Below are 20647 nucleotides of genomic sequence, written 5' to 3'. Positions count from 1 at the left end.
TTACAAAATTAAAGAAAGGAATGCTTTAAATTTTTGTACTTTGCTGAAAATTCTTTTTCCCACGGTCTATAAAACATTAATTTGTTTTTATATTTTACTATTTTTTTGTGTTTTTTGTTGTTTTTAAATCAATAAGTAATCTAGGACCAGCACTATGTTTGCTAGACCTGGCATTTGCTCGGTACATAAGGTTCAAAGTTTCCTTTCCTTTTTTAATTTATTTTATATTTTGCAATTTTTTTTTCCCATAGTATTTAAGTTTTTCGATGTTTAGGTATTTTTCTTCGGTGAAGCACGAGTTTCTTTTCATGGTCCCTGATCATTTTAAACAGTTGGAACCCCAGTGGTACTGTTAACTGCTTTCTGGGCAGCCTCTTTTGCTTGGTGGGCTTGGAGTACAGCTACAGCTTCATCAACTTTAGAACGGAGAGACTCTGGAGACTCAAGCATATGAAGTTCTGAATTATCAGTCTCCAACAACATGCCAGTGATTTTACCAGCAAGAGTAGGGTGCATGGCTTGAATCAGAGGAAAGAGCCGTTCACCCAACATTTGCTTCTGCTCTTGAGGAGGGGCAGATGCCAACATGGAAGCAGTCAGAGGCTCCTGACCTTGTACATGAACAGCGGGCTGCTGCATGGTGACCTGTGGCTGTGCATTAAGATGCTGTTGAGGATTGCGAACTCCCGCCGCGTATTTGTACTGTGGAACGGTGCGAACAGCAGGAGTAGCTGCAGCTGCAGCAGCTGCGGGACGTGGACCCATCGTCTGTGTTGATGTGTTAGCAACACGCTGTGTCGACATGACTCGTGGAACCTGTGAGGAAGCTGGTCTCATAGTACTAAATGGTGGTCTAGGAGCGGCTGGGCGGATAGCACCGGGCATATTTTGGAATGGATGAGGTCTGGCACCCTGAGCAGTCCAGCGAGGACTTGGTCTTAGTTGAGCAATTTGACTAGGAGGATAGTACGCAGCACGGTTCTGAGTCTGTGGGATAGCTGCCATGAAGTAACCTGAAGGAGGTGCTGGCTGGTAGGGGTTGATTATGGGGTTGGGCACAGCTCTTACACTTGCCATCCTCTGCATATACTGGTTAGTGAGGTGAGCCTGGCGCTCTTCTTTGCGCTGAGCTAAAGCTACATACAATGGCTTGGTGGCCACAATTCTACCATTCATTTCCGTAACTGCTTTAGTGGCTTCTTCTGGGGAGGAGAAACATACAAAACCAAAACCTTTGCTGCGACCACCCTCCATCATAACTTTTTGTGCATCTTCATGCCTTTCAAAGCTTACAAATCCAAAGCCTTTGGATTTTCCACTCTCATCAGTCATTACTTTCACACTTTAGGCAGGTCCAAACTTGCCAAAGAGATCCTTAAGGCGCTCATCATCCATGTCTTCTCCAAAATTCTTGATGTAAACATTGGTGAACTCTTTTGCCCTAGCTCCAAGTTCTGCTTCTCGTTCTTTACGAGACTTAAATCTTCCAACAAATACTTTGCGATCATTTAGAAGCAGCCCATTCATTTTTTCGAGACTTAAATCTTCCAACAAATACTTTGCGATCATTTAGAAGCATCCCATTCATTTTTTCAATAGCTCTTTCAGCTGCTTCTTGTGTCTCAAAATGCACAAACCCATAACCCTTGGAACCATTTTTTTTATTGGGTAGGTCAATTTCTTTTTGCTACATACCTAACATTAAAATTGGTGGATCATGGGGTAGGTATATTTTTAATATTTTTAGAAATTACCAAGCATATTTACAAAATGGGTCTACTGTTATGCATCCCCCACCAGCAGTATTTCAGCCATTCTAATGAATATGTAGTACTATCAAATCGTGGGTTTAATTTGCATTTCTATAATGACTAAGGATATTGAATGTCTTCTCATATACTTGATAGCCATTCAGACATCTTTGGTGAAATACCTACTTAAGTCTTCTGCTTGCTCTTTAATTTGGGTTGTTCTTATTTTTATCAATTAGTAGAACTTATTTATATATTCCGTGTCACATATATGTGTTGTAAGTATTTTCTTTTCTGTGCCTTTCCTTTTTCATATACTTAACAGTGTCTTTGCAAGAACAGTTTAGGGAGACAGTTTTTCATATTTTTCTCATATTTCTTCGTTTATTGTGAGTAAGTCACTACCTGAACTTTTTTCTAGACTATCTTTTAATGGATGTTTGTATAGCAAGTAGCTTTGGAAGCAAGAGATGTTATCTCCCTCCAGAGCAAAAGGCAGGCGCATCAACTGTCCAGTATAATAAATGTAACGTCTCCTTCTAGACCAAAGGGCAGCCATAGGTTATTGCACATCATAGAAGATTGAGTTCCCTCCTCTGTAACGCACGTTGGCTCAGTGGTAAAGAATCCACATACCAACACGGAGATGAAGATTTGATCCCTGGTTCAGAAGATCCCCTGAGGGAGGAAATGGCAACCTATTCCAGTATTCTTGCCTGGAAAATTCCATGGAAAGAAGAGCCTGGCAGGTTATAGTCCATGGGTCACAAGGAGTCCAACATGACTCAGCACGCAAGCAAGAATGCACCTCTATCTTGCAACTAACTGCATGTTCAAATATCCATCTGCCTCATCGCTGTGGGATTTGGGAACAAAGAAAATTGGTGAAAAGATGCTAATAGTCATACTACTTGCTATGCCCTGAGTAATAAAGTTTTGACCGAGGAGTCTTAGATGACAGCATATATGAAACTATGGCAGGCTAACGCATTAGTTTGCGAGTTGGATAAAATGTGAGATCCTTCAGTTATTGGCAAGCAGACATTTGTAATTTTATGAAGTATACTTACCAATTTTTCCTTTTATAGTCATGTTTTCAGTGTGTTCTGTTAAACAAATAGCAAGGTCACTGAGATTTTCTTCTAAAATTTGTAATTCAGATTTTATGGTTAGGTTTATGATCTACGTTCTCTGCGCTCCGTCGCTTTCGTTGCGTCCGGCTCTTTACAACTGCATGGACTGTAGCCCACAGGCTCCTCTGTCCATGAGGTTTTCCAGGCAAGAATACTGCAGTGGGTTACCATACCTCCCTCCAGGCAGTCTTCCCAGCCCAGGGATTGAATTCAGGTATCAAACATCTCCTGCCTTGGCCAGCAGCTTCTTTACCGTTAGCGCCATCTGGGAAATCCTGTCTAACATCTATCTCAAGTTAATTTTTGTATATGTTGTAAAGTATGGACAACTTCATTTTAGAAAATAATGAAATCTAGTTGTTCTAGCACCAGTTTTGAAAACAATATTCTTTACCTCTGAATTATCTTGGTACCTTTGTAATAATCAAAGGACCATGGACACATGGGTTAATGTTTGGATTCTCTATCAGTTCTTTTGTCTGTCTATATATACCCATGTACTATAGTTTCTGTACATCTTATATGTGGCAATTCAATTTCTCCAACTTTGTGATTTTTTTTTTAGCTCTTCTAGGTCTTTTGATCTTTTATATACATGTTAAAGTCATCTTAGCAATTTCTGTAAAAACTCTTGCTGTTTCTCATTGGGATTGTATCACATCTGTTTATTAATTTGCGGAAATCTAAATCCAAATATTTAGTCTTCCAATCCATTAACAAAGATATATGTATTTTAGTTCCCTTTGATTTTTCTCACTAATAAAACTAATGTTTATTAGTTTTCAGTTATACTTCCTTTCATTATCTGGCTAAATATTTTTAGATGGTATTGTAAATGAAATAGGGCTTCTCTGGTGGCTCAGATGGTAAAGACTGCCTGCTATGCAGGAGAGTTTGAAACCTGGGTCAGGAAGATCCCCTGGAGAAGGGAATGGCTACCCACTCTAGTATTCTTGCCTGAAGAATTCCATGGACAGAGGAGCCTGGTGGGCTACAGTCCATGGGGTCGGAAAGAGTTGGACTTGACGATTTTATAAATTTTATTTTATTTTTCATTTATTTATTGCTAGTATAGAGAAATATGATTGCTGCATCTTGACTTGGGTCATACTATTTTGCTTATTTCACTTATTAGCTCTAGTAGTTTCATGTAGATTTTTTAGGATTTTCTATATGGATGATCATGTTGCCTATGAATGAATAAAGTTTACTTCTTCATTACCTATCTATATGCCCTTTGTTTCCTTTTCTTGACTTTTTGCACACTGTGTAGTTTTGGATATTCAATCAGAAATTTAATTTCATTAATAACTATAGGGCTTTCTGCCTATTTGGTTCAGGAGTCAGTAAATTTGTTTCTTCTAAAAAAAAAATACTTCAACCAATTTGGCTTTTCTATTTCTTCTTGAATGTATTTGTAAATTATGTTTTTTAAGAACTTGTTCATTTCATCTAGGTTATTGAAATTATTGGCATATATTTTTAAAGTAAGGTTTTCATGACTTTGCTATCTTTAGCCATTCTCTTATTTTATTCCTGATCTCAGGAAACTGAGTTATCTTTTTCTTTGGCTATTGTTCAATTCAGCTAGGGTTTTAGCAATTTTGTTATCCTTCAGAAACAACTTTTGGTTTTGTTAATTTTCTCTATTTTATGGTTTTTTTTAAATTTTACTGGTTTCTGCTATTGTTATAATTTTTAACTTAAATAATGCTTAATACTGCTTCTTTTTTTATAGCTTCTTAATGGAGAATCCTGGATAACAGATATTAGACTTTTCTTTTTTTCTCATGTAAGGTCTTAAAGCTATAAATTTTCCTCCAAATAATTTTTTTAGTTGTATCCCACAAAATTTATTATATTCTCATTTCATTTTTCCTTAGTTCACATTTTCTAATTTCCATTGTGACTTTTTTAGCCTGTGTTTATTTCATCAGTGTTTTGTAGTTTTCTGTACATAAATTTTTCACCTCCATAGGTTTATTCATAAGTCTTTTATTTTTTGGTGCTAGAGTAAATGATATTGTTTTCCTAATTTTCCTTTCATACAGTTAATTGTTAGTGTACAGAAACAACTGATTTTTGCATGCTCACTTTGTATTTTTCAACGTCATTGAATTTATTACTTCTAACAATGTTGTGATGAAGCCTTCAGGATTTTCTATATATATATAAGACCATGTCTGCAAACAGGGACAATTTTACTTCTGTCTTTCCAATTGTGATACCTGTTCCTTCTCTCTCTCTCTTTTTCTAACTGCACTGACTAGGACTTCTGGCACTATATTGAATAAAAATAGGAAGAATGGGCATCTTTGCCTTGTTCCTAATACTAGAGAAAAAGTCTTAAGTTTTTTACCATTGATTAAAATGTCAATTGTGGGTTTTCACATATACCTTTCTTTTGCTGGGGTAAGTTTCAAGTTTGTTGAGAGCTTTTATCATGAAAGAACACAGAATTTTGTCAAATGCTTTTTCTGCATTTATTGAGATGGACATGTGGTTTTACATTTTGTTTTGTTAATGTAGCGTATCACATTAATTGATTTTCATACGTTGAATTGTCCATCCTTGCATCTCAGTGCTAAGCCTATTTGATCATAGTGTATGATGTTCTTAATGTGCTGTTAAATTTGGTTTGCTAGTAATTTGGCTTGCAGTATTTTGTTAAGAATTTTGGTATCTAAATCCATCAGGAGTATTGACCTATAGTTTTCTTTCTTTTTTTGTGGTGTCTTTTTCTGGCTTTGGCATTAGGGTAAAGCTAGCCTCAAACAATGAGTTTGAAAGGGTTCTCTCTCCTTCAGTTTTTTAGAAGAGTCAGATAAGGATTGGTGCTGATACATTACATATTTGGTAGAATTCACCAGTGAAGCCATCACGTCCCAGACCTTTCTTTGACGGGAGGGTTTAATTATTTATTCCATCTCCACAGTAGTTATGTGTTTCTTCTGACTATATTTTTCATGATTCGGTTTTGGTAGGTTGTATATTTCTAGGAAGTACCAATTTCTTCCAGGTTGTCCTATTTGTTGGTATATTGTGTTCATACTAATTGCATGATTCTTTTTACTTCTGTGGTATCAGTTGTAATGTCTCTTATTTCATTTCTGATTGTTTGTATAAGCTTCCTTTCAGTTTACATACTTAGTTTCTCTTTAAAGGGTACCTCAGGGACTTCCCCCAGTTCAGTTCAGTCACTCAGTCGTGTCCAACTCTTTGCGACCCCATGAATTGCAGCACGCCAGGCCTCCCTGTCCATCACCATCTCCCGGAGTTCACTCAGACTCACGTCTATTGAGTCAGTGATGCCATCAGCCATCTCATCCTCTGTCATCCCCTTCTCCTCCTGCCCCCAATCCCTCCCAACATCAGAGTCTTTTCCAATGAGTCAACTCTTCGCATGAGGTAGCCAAAGTACTGGAGTTTCAGTTTTAGCATCATTCCTTCCAAAGAAATCCTAGGGCTGATCTCCTTCAGAATGGACTGGTTGGATCTCCTTGCAGTCCAAGGGACTCTCAAGAGTCTTCTCCAACACTACAGTTCAAAAGCATCAATTCTTTGGCGCTCAGCCTTCTTCACTGTCCAACTCTCACATCCATACATGACCACTGGAAAAACCATAGCTGCCGGGAGCCAGCGTGAGGAACTCCGCCCGTGGCAAAGGTCATGAGGAAGGAGGCTTCGGCATACGCAAAGGCGGGATCGAGCCTCAGGAGACCCCCTGTTCTCGAGCATCTACCCCCAAAACCAAAGTCTGCCTACTTTACTGTTTCATGCTCTCACCTACACCTCTGACTTTACGGGGGCTGTCCCCCACCACCTCTCTCGGAGAAGGAGTTAACTTACAGCTCCAGTTAATAAAAATTCCTGGGCGTGACAAGAGTGTTTCAACTTACAAACTCCTCTGAAAGTTCTGTAGCCTGCCTGACAGGCTCGTCCAACCACATGTGATTGTTCACAGCCTCCCAACCGTGAGAGGCATGAGATGCTTTAAACTTTCTAAATACAGGTTTTTTTGAGAAGTTAGAAAATTATTAGTATAGTATAGTGGGTTGATTAGGAATTATATTGGTGAAGGGTTTATCATTTGTTGGGCAAATATTTGCTGCTAAGTCTCCATATCCCCTGCCTTTATACACATTAATCAATACAACTAGCATATAGGAGAAATAAGTATTAACCTCTAAGATTAATCATGTTAAACCTTAGGCTAAGTAAATTCCTTTCTTGAGTGTAACCCACTGCACCTTCACCCTATAGGAATGCAACTTTATCTGGTACCTTTGGAGGGTGGCGCCTGGTTTAAGAAAATTCACCCGTGGAAGAATAAGTTTTCTGGTTGACTGACCATTATCAGAAAGAAAGGGCCATAAAATGTTAGCAGGCCCCCTGGCCAGAAGATGATGTAAAGCCACCTAAGACCTTTTTTATACATTTATATGAAGCACCTGATTTTGATAAAGGTCAGGTCTGCTGACCCCACGTGACTTTGTATTCTGTCTCTATGTATAACAAAAAGTATATAAGCAAACCTGGAAAATAAAGAAAACAGATCAGTTCCTGGAAAGACTGGTCTCCTCATGTCGTTCTTTCTCTCATTTTCTGGCTGAAATCCCATCTGGAGCATGGATGCCCGCCAAGCCTGCTAATTATGCCTGGGCTTCTAAGATCTGACTGGGGAGGCCTTAGTGTCTCCTCTCCTTTGGGAGAACGGAAAGATGCCTGTGGCCTATGTAGGTGGTGCAAACCTCTTCTCTCGAGGTTTTATTGGTATTCCACGTAAACCAAGTTATTCAGCCTCTTTTTCTCCACTAATATTTCCTACTGTACTATCCTTTTCTAATCTCTCTTTATAGCTGTAATTAAATAAGTTATTTCCTAGGATGCCGACTCCATCCCCGCTTCAAATTCCCTGGATCCACCAGGGCTGGACTCTGGCACATAGCCTTGACTAGATGGACCTTAGTCAGCAAAGTAATGTCTCTGCTGCTAGTGGCCCAGTTAAGAATCCACCTTCCAGTGCAGGAGACGCAGGTTCGATCCCTGGTCAAAAAACTAAGATCCCACATACCACAGGCAACCTAGCCCAAGTCCTGCCAGAACAAAAGATCCCACATGGCCTCAACAGATGCTGCAATGAACGTCCCGTGTGCTGCAAGGCAACGGAGATCCAATGCAGCCAAATAAATAGACAAATATATATATATATTTTTAAATGATACCTCATTTATTTGTAACTTCCATACATTTGTGTTGAGACCATTGTATTTTACATATTTATGATCCAGATATGAAAAAAAAAATCAGACAAGATCTCTCCCTTTGTGGATCTTGGAATTTATTGGTATGGTTATGATAATAACGTTTTCTGAAACGTAATAACGCTTATGTTTTCTGAAATAATATGAACCTATGTCAATGCTAAATTCAATTCTCTTTATTTCCTTTGTTCATATCCAAACTCATAAAGCCCAGATAAATTTCCTCTCCTTCTATACTGCTTTCTTCCTCTGCCCAATGAATGTCTCCCTTTTTCTTAGGTATTATATTATCATCTGTACCAATGTGCAGGCTTTATATCACATACTCTCAGTTTAATTAATCAAATATACTACCAAGACATATTTATTCTGTATTATAGTATCATTTTGGAACACATTTTCCACACCAGAATATTTTCTTTGGATCTGTCAAAGATAGAGCCAAGCATTAAAGTGGTGAAAACAGATTCTATTCAGTGACTACTGATGATAGGGGAAAGGGCTGAGCTCCATTCCAGTTTGTGCAAAACTGACTACGCGTTTTAAAGGGATAATGAGGGATTAGGGAAGGAGAGAGCTCAAACTGTGTCAGGGGAGTGGGAAGCTATGAAAAGTTGGGGAAGAGTGTCCATCAGTAGACAAGCACTTAGGCCACCTGCCTCTCCTGGCTAGCAATGATGGAAACTAGGATTATACCCTCCCCCAGAGCCTGGGAGACAGAGGTCCTATCCTTTCTAAAGTTTACATTTTGAAAGAATGGCTTTCAGTCCTTGAGAAATCCACTTCATGGTCATAGGAACTATACACACATATGTCTCAAAGGGATGAATGAAGGATTTATAACTATAAGCTAATTTTTTTTTTTTAGTACATTTTCTAGGGGAGGTGGCAGGAGCCTACTGTCAAGCATTAGCTAGAACAAACTTGAATATCTTTTCTTGGGCTTTTTCAGGCAGGAACTCAAAGAAGGCCTGGGTCATCCTAGCATTGTGGCCTTAGGCTGCCAACCAAAAGCCTTGAGTGGTTTGGTAAAGTCTCTTGATGTAGAGGTTTGAAGGAATTGTTACATACTGAGAGTTAAGGTAAGGAGCAGTGGCTGTGCTTTGCTGGAACAGCTGTGAAGAGATACCCCATGTCCAAGGTAAGAAAAACCCAAGTAAGATGGTAGGTGTTGTGAGAGGGCATCAGAGAGCAGACACACTGAAACCATAATCACAGAAAACTAGCCAATCTGATCACACGGACCACAGCCTTGTCTAACTCAATGAAACTAAGCCATGCAGTGTGGGGCCACCAAAGACGGGAGGGTCATGGTAGACAGGTCTGACAGAATGTGGTCCACTGGAGAAGGGAATGACAAACTACTTCAATATTCTTGCCTTGAGAACCCCATGAACAGTATGAAAAGGCAAAATGCTAGGATACTGAAAGAGGAACTCCCCAGGTCGGTAGGTGCCCAATATGCTACAGGAGATCACTGGAGAAATAACTCTAGAAAGAATGAAGTGATGGAGCCAAAGCAAAAACAATACCCAGTTGCGGATGTGACTGGTGATAGAAGCAAGGTCCGATGCTCTAATGAGCAATATTGCATAGGAACCTGGAATGTCAGATCCATGAATCAAGGCAAATTGGAAGTGATCAAACAGGAGATGGCAAGAGTGAACATCGACATTTTAGGAATCAGCGAACTAAAATGGACTGGAATGGGTGAGTTTAACTCAGATGACCGTTATATGTACTACTGTGGGCAGGAATCCCTTAGAAGAAATGGAGTAGCCATCATGGTCAACAGAAGAGTCCGAAATGCAGTACTTGGATGCAATCTCAAAAAGGACAGAATGATCTCTGTTTGTTTCCAAGGCAAACCGTTTAATATCACAGTAATCTAAGCCTATGCCCCAACCAGTAACACTGAAAAGCTGAAGTTGAATGGTACTATGAAGACCGGTAAGACCTTTTAGAACTAACACCCAAAAAAGATGTCCTTTTCATTATAGGTGACTGGAATGCAAAAGTAGGAAGTCAAGAAACACCTGGAGTAACAGGCAAATTTGGCCTTAGAATATGGACTGAAGCAGGGCAAAGGCTAATAGAGTTTTGCCAAGAGAACACACTGGTCATAGCAAGCACCCTCTTCCAACAACACAAGAGAAGACTCTACACATGGACATCACCAGATGATTAAAACCAAGATCAGATTGATTATATTCTTTGCAGCCAAAGATGGAGAAGCTCTATACAGTCAGCAAAAATAAGACTGGGAGCTGACTGTGGCTCAGATCATGATCTCCTTATTGCTAAATTCAGACTTAAATTGAAGAAAGTAGGGGAAACCTCTAGACCATTCAGGTATGACCTAAATCAAATCCCTTATGATTATACAGTAGAAATGACAAATAGATTCAAGGGATTAGATCTGATAGATAGAATGCCTGATGAACTATGGATGGAGGTTCGTGACATTGTACAGGAGACAGGGCTCAAGACCATCCCCATGGAAAAGAAATGCAAAAAAGCAAAATGGCTGTCTGAGGAGGCCTTACAAATAGCTGTGAAAAGAAGAGAGGCGAAAAGCAAAGGAGAAAAGGAAAGATATAAGCATCTGAATGCAGAGTTCCAAAGAATAGCAAGAAGAGATAAGAAAGCCTTCTTCAGCAATCAGTGCAAAGATATAGAGGAAAACAACAGAAAGGGAAAGACTAGAGATCTCTTCAAGAAAATTAGAGATACCAAGGGAACATTTCACGCAGAGATGGGCTCAATAAAACAGAAATGGTATGGACCTAACAGAAGCAGAAGATATTAAGAAGAGGTGACAAGAATACACAGAAGAACTGTACATAAAAGATCGTCATGACCAAGATAATCACGATGGTATGATCACTCACCTAGAACCAGACATCCTGGAATGTGAAGTCAAGTGGGCCTTTGAAAGCATCATTATGAACAAAGCTAGTGGAGGTGATGGAATTCCAGTGGAGCTGTTTCAAATCCTAAGATGATGCTGTGAAAGTGCTGCATTCAATATGTCAGCAAATTTGGAAAACTCAGCAGTGGCCACAGGACTAGAATAGGTGAGTTTTCATTCCAATCCCAAAGAAAGGCAATGCCAAAGAATGGTCTAACTACTGCACAATTGCACTCATCTCATACGCTAGTAAAGGAATGCTCAAAATTCTCCAGTCCAGGCTTCAGCAATACGTGAACCATGAACTTTCAGAAGTTCAAGCTGGTTTTAGAAAAGGCAGAGGAACCAGAGATCAAATTGCCAACATCCGCTGGATCATGGATAAAGCAAGAGAGTTCCAGAAAAACATATATTTCTGCTTTATTGACTATGCCAAATCTTTTGACTGTGTGGATTACAATAAACTGTGGAAAATTCTGAGAGAGATGGGAATACCAGACCACCTGACCTGCCTCTTGAGAAACCTATATGCAGGTCAGGAAGCAACAGTTAGAACTGGACATGGAACAACAGACAGGTTCCAAATAGGAAAAGGAGTATGTCAAGACTGTATATTGTCACCCTGCCTATTTAAATTCTATGCAGAGTATATCATGAGAAACGCTGGGCTGGAAGAAGCACAAGCTGGAATCAAGATTGCCGGGAGAAATATCAATAACCTCAGATATGCAGATGACACCACCCTTATGGAAGAAAGTGAAGAGGAACTAAAAGCCTCTTGATGAAAGAGAAAGAGGAGAGTGAAAAGTTGGCTTAAAGCTCAACATTCAGAAAACTAAAATCATGGCATCCAGTCCCATCACTTCATGGGAAATAGATGGGGAAACAGTGGAAACAGTGTCAGACTTTATTTTGGGGGGCTCCAAAATCACTGCAGATGGTGATTGGAGCCATGTAATGAAAAGACACTTACTCCTTGGAAGGAAAGTTATGACCAACCTAGAGAGCATATTCAAAAGCAGAAATATTACTTTGCCACAAAAGTCTGTCTAGTCAAGGCTATGGTTTTTCCACTGGTCATGTATGGATGTGAGAGTTGGACTGCGAAGAAAGCTGAGTGCTGAAGAATCGATGCTTTTAAACTGTGGTGTGGAGAAGACACTTGAGAGTCCCTTGGGCTGCAAAGAGATCCAACCAGTCCATCCTAAAGGAAACCAGTCCTGGCTGTTCATTTGAAGGACTGATGTTAAGGCTGACATTCCAATACTTTGGCCACGTGATGTAAAGAGTTGACTCACTGGAAAAAACACTGATGCTGGGAGGGCTTGGGTGCAGGAGGAGAAGGGGAGGACAGAGGATGAGATGGCTAGATGGCTAGATGGCTAGATGGCATCACCGACTTGTTGCACGTGAGTTTGGTTGAACTCCAGGAGTTGGTGATGGACAGGGAGGCCTGACATGCTGCAATTCATGGGGTTGCGTAAAGTTGGACACAACTGAGTGACTGAACTGAACTGAGAGTTTGTTTGTAGTTCTTAGCTTCCATCTTTGCATTCCAAATTAGTTTATGTATGAATAGTCCTTTATTATTTGGTGGTCCTTTTAAATTTTAATATTTATTTTGATAAATATATTTTAAGTTTTGAGGAAAGCTATGTTTATATAACATTGCACGGATCAGAAAGAAAAATGTTCAAAAATTAATCCTATTTCCCTAAAAGATAGTTTTTCAAAGTCATTGCAGTTTTATTTTTTATTTTCATGGTATTTAAAATTTTTTTATATTATAGTTGATCAACAATGTCCTTAGTTTCAGATGTACAGCAAAGTGATTCAGTTATACATAAACATCCATCTATTCTTTTTCAAGTTCTTTTCCCATTTAGGTTATTATAGAATATTGAGTAGTTTTCTGGGCTACATATAGTAGGTCCTTATTGGTTGTCAATTTTAAAGATAGTAGTGTGTACACAGGAATCCCAAACTCCCAGTCTATCCCTCCTCCCACTCTGGTAACCATATTTATTCTCTAAGTCTGTGAGTTTGTTTCTGTTTTGTAAATTACTTCATTTGTATCATTCATTTTTTAGTTTCCACAGATAAGTGATGTCCTATGATATTTGTCCTCTAATGATAATAGTCCTTTAATAGCCAGATTCCAATTCTTGTTTTCTGTTGGTATTGACTGGCCTGTTCTGCTCATTGCTGCATACTGAAGATCCGGTGCAAGGGCTGCTGTGTGTGGTTGAGCAGTTTACGTACTGCACAAATATGCCTGGATGAAGAGCGAGGGAGAGCTTAAATTCAGCTTGTGCTTTGCATGCTGTGAGTCCCAACACCAGCAATCATATCTTCCAAATCACATAAATATTCATGCGACCTACTGGTTACCCTGCCAACGTCAATGCCTAGGTCACAGGGTTCTAAATGATACCAGATAGACATCTCCTAACCTTTTGTTCTGAACAGCTGACATAAAAGCAGCTTTAAGCTGAAATTTTCAATAATTACCTTGGCTTTTGCTTTTGTTGTGCAACCAGAGAAACTCACATTTGCTAAGGTTCAGGTTTTTTGTGCGCTTGGAGCACAAGTGAGTTCTTTGTAAGAGTCTGATTAGATTCCACTGAAGGTCTTCAAAAGAATGGCGCTGTAGCCGGGGGCCTCTCAAACATAATCACTACCTTAGTAACCAACGTCACAACGAAGAGAAACAGATTCCCTTAGGGGAGTTGAGTGTCTCTTTGTTGATTTTGCTTTGAGATTGCGGTAAATTTATCTGCTTGCCATGAAATTAGAAGACGCTTGCTCCTTGGAAGGAAAGTTGTGACCAACCTAGACAGCATATTTACTTTGCCAACAAAAGTCCATCTAGTCAAGGCTATGGTTTTCCCAGTGGTTCTGTATGGATGTGAGAGTTGGACTATAAAGAAAGCTGAGCGCCGAAGAATTGATGCTTTTGAACTGTGGTGTTGGAGAAGACTCTTGAGAGTCCCTTGGACTCCAGGGAGATCCAGCCAGTCCATCCTAAAGGAGATCAGTCCTGGGTATTCATTGGAAGGATTGATGTTGAAGCTGAAACTCCAATACTTTGGCCACCTGATGCGGAGAGCTCACTCATTTGAAAAGACCCTGATGCTCGGAAAGATTGAGGGCAGGAGGGAAAGTGGACAACAGAGGATGAGATGGTTGGATGGCATCACTGACTCAATGGACATGGCTTTGGGTGGACTCCAGGAGTTGGTGATGGACAGGGAGGCGTGGCGTGCTGTGGTTCATAGGGTCACAAAGAGTTGGACACGACTAAGCAACTGAACTGAACTGAACTATCTGCTTGTATTGTCATTTTCCATAGAAATTTATGCAGAGAAATTTTCACGTAGGGTCATGATTTGTTCTTGAGTAATGCCAATCCTTTTTTTTACATTCGTGGGGATTTTGTTAGACTTTGAAAGTTTGTGTGTGTTTTTCACCTCAGTAAAGTGTTTAATCCCTTCATGTACCGACTTGTACATTCCTATTAATCCATCCCCAATGTTTCTCTACCAAAACATGAAAAGTTAAAGACCATTTTGATTTTTTTCAGTGTCATAACTTTGCGTTTAAGATTCCATAGGAAGTAATGAATAAACAGCAGTGAGAATAGAAAGTGATATATTGGCTTAAACAGCAGTGAGAATAGAAAGTGATATATTTGCTTAGATCAAGAAAATTAATTTTTAAAGTTCTTCATGGTAGTATAAGATATTTGATTTTTTGGAAAAAATATGGAAAGGCTAAAAGCTCGATGTATATCAACATCCTATGCCAACCTCAACTTTACTGATATCTATGTTTCAGACTCTGTATAATTGACCAAACTGGCTTTTTTCCCCCAGTTTTTGCCTGAAATCAAAATAGATTCCAAGGTCTCCCATTAAGCTTCAGAGAGGTAAATTGCTGCCCATTGCTAAGAAGCAAAGATTCTTATTTGTCTGTTTCAAAATTCATCAGAGCATATTCCTCAGTTACCATGGAAGCTGTCTCAAGCTAAATTTGAGAGGGTATCTGGGCAGAACTGAAATACCAACAATAATAGAAAGAACCAGGTTTTAATTCTTCTGGAAATTATTTGCATATTTTTTTTTCCTTCCCTGAGGTGCCAAATTATTTAGACTACATTGATCTGACTTGGCTATTAATGATTCTGAAGCAATACATGTGGGAAATTTTTTGATAGGAAAAAAATTAAAGAGTTGGAAACAAAAGCTGATAGAATCCACATTGACAAACAAGTTTTAGTTTTTCAAAGTTGAGCATTTCAGTTATGTAGGTTTCACTACTGATTTCATCAATTGTATTCAAAAGTGAATGCTATAATAATTCATGCTAGTTTGTATCTATATTGTTCTCAGGTAAATAAGTAACAATCAATTTATTTTTAAAAGCTCTTCATAATCCTTAGCATTTAATATAATTAAATTTTTAGTCAATTTCTCAAAAATACTGCCTAATATGCAAGTTTAACTGATATTCATAGGTTTGTCTTACTTGGCACAGTTACAGGCATTGTTACAATAAACTGAACATTTTTCCAGTATCAAAAATTCATAGTTGTAATATAAAGAACATATTAGTTTTTCAGATCAGGTGTAAAATTAGATACAGTTATGACAACTATTTCTTTGTTCCCCTGTGGTAGAAATATCTCTTTAAATTTTAGCTTCTTTTTTATGTGTTCATAAACATAAGAATTTTATTTTGAATTTATTTTCCTTGTTGGAAAAATTTAGAGAAGACAATAAATTATGAAATAGAAGAGAAAGAACTTAGACAATTTTCTCAAAGTCAGCCCAGCCCTCTGATTGGAGGAAAGCTGTCCGAGGTGATTTCTTAATTATTGTATCGTGTCATACTGTAGTGTGAATGTTGTCAGAACTGAGGTTCTGAGTCCCTGATGCAGTGTGGCTGGCCTTTCCACTTGACTCATTTATGTCACCTTTATATCTGAAGACTATCCAAATGGTAGTGCTATGCATTAATGTGTCACTTAAAGTAGTTGAAAAACCCCAAAGCTTACTAGGTTTGTTGGTCTTCTGGTTACAAGCATACTCTGCCTCAGTAATAAAAGCAGTGCTTTAGTAAAAGTATGATAAACCCTCAAGTTTTCTGAATATCTGTATTTCAGAAACTGCAATATGGGTGGCCATAACTAAATATTTTGAACAGAAAATATGTGGGAAACAATTAGATGTTGACTACATGGTGCTTGTCATGTAACATAAATTTGAATGGACATGGACCTTGCTGTTTATCCATCCTATATATAATAATTTGCCTCTGCTGATGCCAAACTCCCAATCCTTTTCTTCCCCACCCACCTCCCCCTGGTCACTCACAAGTCTCTTCTCTATGCCCATGAGTCTGTTTCTGTGTAGATTTCACTTGTAAATGTTATCTCTTTCTGACTTACTTTACTTAGGATGATAATCTCCAGGAAGGACCACTGTCATGAAACTTTATTCCTAGGCTGCCTGAGTAGCCAGATGATTTGTTGTTTATTAATCTGTCTACATATTTATCTAATGAAATTCACCATAGTAGTTATTCTGCCCTTGTTGCATGTATGTCAAATATCTATATGTAATGTACTTTGATCATGTCATGATTGTATCACAAGAGGTGCAATTTATAAAGTTCACTACTTGATAAATTATTCCTCTCTGGTAGAAAAGATAATAAATTATTATTATGTTAATTGATTACATTGTTTCCCCTCATATAACCCACAGACTGAAATCGATTTTGTTCCCTTGAAGATAATACTTAATGAGAGGTGATTAAATATGATTTTCATTAATGAAATAGATTTTGTTTCAAGTGTAAATGTTAAACAAAAGCATCTTCTGCAACTGATATCTGCTTAAAAGCTCTGAAAGCTTATGTATATTCAACTCATTCATCTATCACAGGGTCAAACTATTCAACTTTGCAAAAATTAAGCCATCTATGTCTTGTCACCACTGATCCTAGCTCACAAATACTGTCTTGCACCCCTGTCGTAAATAAGTTAGGACATATGTAACAGTAAGGAAGAGGGGAATGCTAGTGACGGTGATGTAGCCCTCAACCAGAGTGTTTAGGCATAAATATATATATTTTTTCAGTAACCTGGTTTAGAAGGTGAGATAAGTATGTGGAAGTTCTCACTTGGAAAAGTAAATTACTTTGAATCATTTTATTATAGCATGACTCTCATACAGATGTAGAATAACCATGTATCAAAGATGTCTTTGACTTAATTAGGGTGGCAGTAGATGGTTAATCTTGCCTAAAGAACCTTTGGAATATATACATGGAGAAAGAGAGCTAGAGAGAAGCTCTCTAGAGAAGGAGATTAACATTGATTTATTTCAAGTCAGTCAGGAAAAAAAACTTGCTGAAATAAGTACTCAGTGAGAGAGAAAACTGATTAATATCCTACAGGGCAATAAAACCGTAATCTTTTGTATTATCTTTTCTACCACTTGCACCTCTACTAGAAAAACATTCTGTATCATCGACATACAATTCACAGAATCTGGGTCCCAATCAAAGGTAACTAGTAAGTTAAACAAAGGTTTATCCCCTAGAGGATTAGATAATCCTTGGGTGGTCCCATCAGACAGTGTTCAGTAGGATACTGAAATGACATTCAGTCATGCTTTTATCCTATCTCGAAGAGGTGTAATTTTCTTGGCAGTACCAGTTTCTTTCCTCAGTATCTAAAGACTGCTTTCTGTGCTTGTCGCATCATCATGCTTTAGTAGGAAACTCCTGTTTTGAACTTAATTCTCCCCCTTTGCATCACAGAATATGCAGTCCTGAACAAAGTGGGAAATAACTTTCTTTCTGAAATTTTTCTGAGGTTATGCAGAATTTTAATGTCAGGAAAGAGTCTTTGATTTTAATAGTCCCCAAAATAGAGAAAAAGGAATAAACTCTATATTTATATAAATATGACAAAAGGGCCCTATCTTCCTGTGCCTTATTGAGAAATCATAAACAAGGTGAAGACCTTTATTATTTGAACATTGCTCCTAATATGTATAAATATTTTAAATTTATGATACGTTTTGAGTTTCTTAGATTTTGCTTTGCTTAGATTTATGTTATGTCCTGGCTACCATTACTTGATCATCATTGGCATAACTTGTTCAATCTTATACTTGAAATTTCTCATTTCAGGAAACTTTCCGCCCTCCAGATCCACAGCTGTCACATATTGCACTGAATTTTGTTTATCTCACAAGGCACATTTCCCTTTTCAGAACAAAAGTAATTTATATGAGACCTATGTTTTAAATGCGAGATTTATTTGAACCTACAGCAGGAAGAACTAATGTCCTTTACTCAATAAAGTTGAAAACCCAACTCCACAATGTATTGTTTCTGCAAAGAATTTTTATTAAAAAATATTGCAATAAAAGATTACAGAATAGCATATTGAAGAGCATATGGAGAAGTTTTTGCCTGAAGGAGTAAAAACATTAAATGACTTTGAATCATTTTATCAAAAAAATGTTGCAAACCAAGTGAGTGAAAAGTGAAGTCACTCAGTCGTGTCAGACTCTTTGCAACCCCATGGACTGCAGCCCACCAGGCTCCCCTATCCATGAGATTTTCCAGGCAAGAGTACTGGAGTGGGTTGCCATTTCCTTCTCCAAAGAATGAATACTAGATAATAACTCGATACAGTTGACCTTGTTGTTGTTGTTGTTCAGTCGCTCAGTTGTGTCCGATTCTTTGCAACTCTGTGGACTTAGGCGCGCCAAGCTTCCCTGTCCTTCACCATCTCCCGGAGCTTGCTCAAACTCACTAGAAAGTCTAAATTGACCTTTTTAGACTGCTAAGAGTTTATACGTACAGTCCAAACCAAGTGGACTTTTCATACTTCAGCGTATACTTTAAATTATAAACTTTATTTTTTAAGATCAGTGTTAGATTTACAAAAAAAGATGATAATGCTTTACAGAATGCTTTACCCTCCCACCCAGTTCTCCTCATTCACATTGTATCAGTATGATAGCAGGTGGCGCTAGTGGTAAAGAATCTACCTGCTAAAGCAGGAGACGCAAGAGGCATGGGTTTGATCCCTGGAACAGAAAGATCCCCTGGAGCAAGGCACAGCAACCCACGCCAGCATTCTTGCCTGTAAAATTTCAAGGACAGAGGAGCCTGGCTGTCTCTAGTTCATGGGGCTGCAAAGAGTCAGACGTGACAGTGACTGAACGCACACTTCAACGCTAACCTCAGTCAGCTGCCTTAGGTATTGTTTGCCAGGTTCCTCCACAGTAATGATGCTTTCCCCTCTCCTTTCTATATTGTGTACTTTGGAAGCAAGTTGCTATGTACAGTCCACATTAAAAGAGTGGACTCTTTATTGCCTCCATTTCTTGACATCAGAGTATTTGCAAAAATTATTTGAAACTCTCTGCACAAGAAATTTGTCTCTTCTGTCCTTTATTTAATCATTTAGTTGTGTAAGAATGGACTTAGAGATATTTATTTCATACTTTGTGTTACAGCCTGTACTGTTTGTTGTTGTTGCTGTTGTTGTTTTGTTTTTTAGTTGCCCAGGTTGTTGCAGCTCTGACCACCGGTCAGACTTTCATTTTGCTTGTGTGTCCCTTTGACGTGTCCCATCATGTGGGGTTTCGATTTTGTTTTGGCCACTTTTATATTTCTAGCACTATAATATGCTCCAGGATTATCTTATTTCCTGCTCCTGCACTAGAACCAGCCATTTCTCCCAGGGCCCCTGGCTCCCCATCGCCACTGGAGCGTCACTGCTTCAAGCCCTCTTAGCTGACAGAGCAAGAGATACATATGTGTCTATCAACCACTGGGTAAACACATATACTCATTTCTCTATATATAATCATCTTGTATTTATTTTAAATTAAACATGAGTTTATAATCAAATCTCAGTCCTGATCCATTGCCACAACAAATGCTTTTTGTGAAGAAGAGAAATTTTTTTTTTCTTATAATGGAGTTGCTCAGTTCAAACCCTATTTAAGTTGTAATTTTGAATTTGATTTCAACATTAGCCTCAGTTTTGCTTTTTATAAAAAGTTATTAAAATAGACTCATTTAAATATATCAGCCTAGCATTTGGTTGATTAAAGTCGAATACCTATTATCTTCTAGGTACACAATATTATTATTTAGTAATATCTAGATATAAGGGCTTCCCTGGTGGCTCACATGGTAAAGAATCTGCCTGCAATGCAGGAGACCGAGGCTCAGTCCTTGAGCTGGGAAGATCTCCTGGAGAAGGGAACGGCTACCCACTTTAGTAGTCTTGCCTAGAGAATTCCATGGTCAGAGAAGCCTGGAGGGCTACAGTCTACAGGGTCTCAAAGAGTCAGACACGACTGAGCGACTAACACTTTCACTTTTTTTCATCTAAATATAATCATCAACTTTTTTTTCCAGTTTCAATGGGATCTTTTTATTTATTTAAATCATCTACTTTTGTCTTTTAGTTTGATTATGAAAGGAAAAGAGAAGTTCTAAAGAGGTAGCTTGGCCTGATGATAAGTTCATTCTCTCATTAAGTCTTCATTT

At 38.4% G+C, this 20647-nt stretch overlaps 1 pseudogene; it reads right to left on the bottom strand.

Moving 5' to 3' along the window:
• Positions 1-259: 259 nt before the first annotated feature.
• On the bottom strand, positions 260-1532 carry LOC138439141 (polyadenylate-binding protein 1 pseudogene; annotated as a pseudogene).
• Between the last annotated feature and the right edge of the window lie 19115 nt (positions 1533-20647).

The sequence above is a fragment of the Ovis canadensis genome, chromosome 4 (genome assembly GCF_042477335.2).
Source record: "Ovis canadensis isolate MfBH-ARS-UI-01 breed Bighorn chromosome 4, ARS-UI_OviCan_v2, whole genome shotgun sequence".
In the NCBI taxonomy this organism is placed as follows: Eukaryota; Metazoa; Chordata; class Mammalia; order Artiodactyla; family Bovidae; genus Ovis; species Ovis canadensis.
The sequence above is the reverse complement of the archived record's forward strand: the minus strand, read 5'-3'. Positions and strand labels throughout refer to the sequence as shown.